Source organism: Saccostrea cucullata, unplaced genomic scaffold (assembly GCF_032062105.1).
Source record: "Saccostrea cucullata isolate Sc308-1 unplaced genomic scaffold, CSIRO_AGI_Scuc_v1 ctg13464, whole genome shotgun sequence".
Lineage (NCBI taxonomy): Eukaryota > Metazoa > Mollusca > Bivalvia > Ostreida > Ostreidae > Saccostrea > Saccostrea cuccullata.
In genome coordinates, this window is record NW_026920989.1 from 1 (window position 1) to 3,780 (window position 3,780).

The 3,780-nt window shown below is 33.8% G+C and overlaps 1 non-coding gene across 1 annotated transcript; it reads right to left on the reverse strand.

Moving 5' to 3' along the window:
- Positions 1-3: 3 nt before the first annotated feature.
- Trnan-guu (transfer RNA asparagine (anticodon GUU)) lies at positions 4-77 on the reverse strand. Its single transcript has one exon. It is a non-coding gene; the product is annotated as a tRNA-Asn (tRNA).
- Positions 78-3,780: the final 3,703 nt, after the last annotated feature.

Consider the following 3,780-nt stretch of genomic DNA (forward strand, 5'->3'; position numbering starts at 1 on the left):
TCACGTCCCTGGGTGGGCTCGAACCACCAACCTTTCGGTTAACAGCCGAACGCGCTAACCGATTGCGCCACAGAGACATGCTTGACGAAGCTGGAAATACGATTGAATAAAATTTTAAATAATTATTTTCTGCTCACAATATTTGTCGAAAATGTTTTTATTTAGAAAAACAATCAAACTATTCGCTATTCCGTTTCTTACATCCGTAAATGATAATTTACCTATAGATAATGAATTATTACCATTGTTGAGTCTACAAAATTTCTTACTGCTAGGAAGGACAACTCCTATGATCTGACTACAAATTTATAGTTATGTTTCGTACTAGGTGCAAATGGATTGATAGAAGATTTGACACATACATTTTTCCTCCGTCCGTTCGCCTGTTTGTTATTTTTAATAACTTAAATATGCCGATAACTTTTGATAATATTGTAGGTACTTACTTACGCACTTAATCCTGTTCCTTCCTTGTGGAGCAAAAGGCTACTACAGTCGCCCTCCCCCTTTACTTTCTCCAAGGCTGTTTTGGCCTTTTTTCGGTCTGTTCTTTTTTGCCTCGTTCCAAGTCTTTCCAATGTTTTCAATAAACTCTTTCACTCTTGTTCTCCTCCAACTGTGTAATGGTTGCCCTTGTTTTCTCTGACCTTTTGGATTCCAGTCCAATGCCTCTCTAATGATGCTTCTTGGGGGGTTTCTCCATGTATGACGTACCAATCCACTGCCATGCTCGTTTCTTAATCTGGAGGGATGTTGATTCTTAGTAGTAGCTGTTTTGGATATTTTATTTGGCCATGTAACTTTACAGATGTGTCGTAGACATTTGTTGGGAAATACCTGGATTTTATGTTGTAGTCCTGCTATATATAAGATTCCAGCTTTTACATCCATAAAAAATGCAATGATTTAACATTGATATTAAATATTCTTATCTTTGTGCTTTCACTTAGTGTACTGGAACTCCAGACAGGTTTGAGCATTGCGAAGGCTTGTAGGGCTTCGCTGATTCTGGCTTTAACGTCTTCGTCTGAACACTGAAAATTTAAGTTAGTCACCATGACCTAAAAAAATAATCAGATTGATTGTCCTCCAGATGAGGGTGCAGTTAGTCAATTAGACGATGTTTTGAGCTCATTTTGACGACTCGAGAAAAATCATACTGACTAACTCGATAGTCTACCTTGACTAATTGAAAGTCACCATGAGTACACTATAACGATTTTATTTGACTGTATTCTTGTCATAATGATAGATTCCGATATTCAAAGTGATTATCATTTTATATCAAAATGACTGTCAATTAGTTATATTTCTGGGCATTTTGACGATATTGGAAATCATGATGACGATGCGCGTCAAATCATTTTGATTATCACGCATCAATGCCCTTCAGATACAAAATATAACAATTATACAACTAAAATTTTAACTATTTATTATAAAATTTCATAAATATGGTTATTTCATGCACCAAATAAACACAAATAATAAACTGATCATCTTAAAAAACATAAGATTTGGATAAAGACATTGTAAAAATTTAAAAGAGACAGACACCTGCATATATAGCATACATAGATATTTATATATTTTCAAGCAAATTAGCTTTACTGTTTGTAAATGATTTCTAATCAATCAAAAAAATAACTTCAGGAAACAGTCTCTCGTTGCACCCTTTCAGTTGTTGCTTTGTTTTCCTACCTCAGAGGACTATATTTACTGGTTGTTTTCTTCTTTGATCATTACAAATTCTTTTTCACAGGTCCTGCAATGAAGAATAGTCTTTATAATTTACTTAATTTACGTATTTAAGTTGCTTGATGGCAAAAGTAAAGTATATGAAAACAAAATTTATTTATACTGAAAGGAAATCAAGATATAAATTTAGTTAAATACTAGTAGCTATTTATGCAGTATTAAGAAGAAAATAACGGGTACCTTTAGTCGTTTAATACATACAATTAAAATGACTAAAAAATTACGTTTACCTTAGCAAACATGGCACAAGTGAATGAAATCATCATCAGTTCTGTTTTCTTCTTGTTTGGCTGTTTTCGTCAGAAATGGGTTAGCTACAAACCATTGTGATTTTATTTTAAATGCCTTTAACATATACATGTATTATAAATAAAAAAAATGGAATAATACGAATAATATTTGGTGAAGCAGGCCAGTATAGTAAGTGGAGAGTTAGTACATGTACATAAGGGACTAGTCGATTTGTATTTTCTTTTATAAAATAGAATGTTAAAAAATATAACAAGTTCTATGTAAATCACCATTATACTGAAAATATAAGCTATCAGTACGTGTAATCCTACCTTATTTCTTCTATTCATGGTAACATCTTCGTGTACCTAATGTGGTTTTCATCTTGTCTATATTCGTAACAATGCATTGTATTTTGATTTGTTTGTCCATTCAGTGGTAGTTGAGAGTCCATGCCATACTGTGAGTTGTAAAAGAATAATACCTATGTAATAATCGTTGAATTTTAGACCAAGTTCGATTTGAGCTGTTTGCATTAATTGAATATGCAAAAATCTGCTTGAACACAATCAACCCACATCCTAACCTACATGTATCATAATAATGTAAAATACAACAGTTATTGAGGAAAAATATCGAGTACTTTGTTTATTACAACATTATTTCTCTGTAGAACATTTTTTGAATAAGTTTTTTATAGAATTGTTTGTCTAAAACAAGAAAACAACAAAACATGACTTACCATCACTTCGTGTTTTCCTGGGAGGAAAATGGCGACCGACGCTATTGTTTCTTCCCGCCAATAAATATAAACAAAATGACCAGTCACAAGTCAAAGTTGACCAGAGACTGGTAATGTTGAGGAAACAGATAGTCAAATTATGTATTGACAAACTGAACGGAAGAAAATGACTTCAAATCTGGTCAACGTGACAAATTTATGTTTTCAGTGAACCACCTGTGTTACTAATGGTGAACCCTAAGTAAGTAAATTGTTCCACCTCTTTCCAGTTCTTCCCCCTCAATTGTAACTGGTCCACCTTTTCTAGTCTTGACATTCATAACTTTTTGGGGGATTTACTGTTAATGTTAATAGTCCTATCTTCTTTCCAGTTTCATTTAATTTAGCTTGTTGGTCTTTTCTCTGATGACTTTTATTTGATGGGACAGTGGGGCAAGGTCATCGGCAAAATCTAGGTCTTCCAATCTTCTGACTATTGTTCATTGTATTCCCCTTGGCCTGTCGAATGTCTGCTTTGTCATCCAGTCTATCACTAGTAGGAACAGAGTAGGCGAAAGTAAGCAGCATTGTTTCACTCCAGTTTTGACTTCAAAGGAATTAGCGAGGGATGTTTTGTGTGTCAATTGCACTGAGAATTCTTCATATAAGGTCTTAATAATATTCATTATCTTAGATGGTATTCCATAGTGTCTCAGCAGTTGCCACATTCATCTCTGTTGACACTGTCCAATGCCTTTTCAAAGTCGATGAGATTTATATATAGAGATAAAGAGATGCTTTCCATTCAACAGATTGCTCCACGATAATTCTCAGATTTGCAGTTTGGTCACTACAGCTTCTTTGGATCTAAAGCCTGTCTGTTCATTCCGTAAAACTTTTTATCTCATACGTGTTGGTGATACAGGCCGTTGGATAAACTTATGCTTTATCAACGGGTAAATGCTTTATCAATAGCACTTCCGGTTTTGATACGAACCCTCGCTTCAAGATTTTATTTTATTGAAACTTTTATTTGTGAAAATTGTTGCCCTTATAAAATGAATGATAAA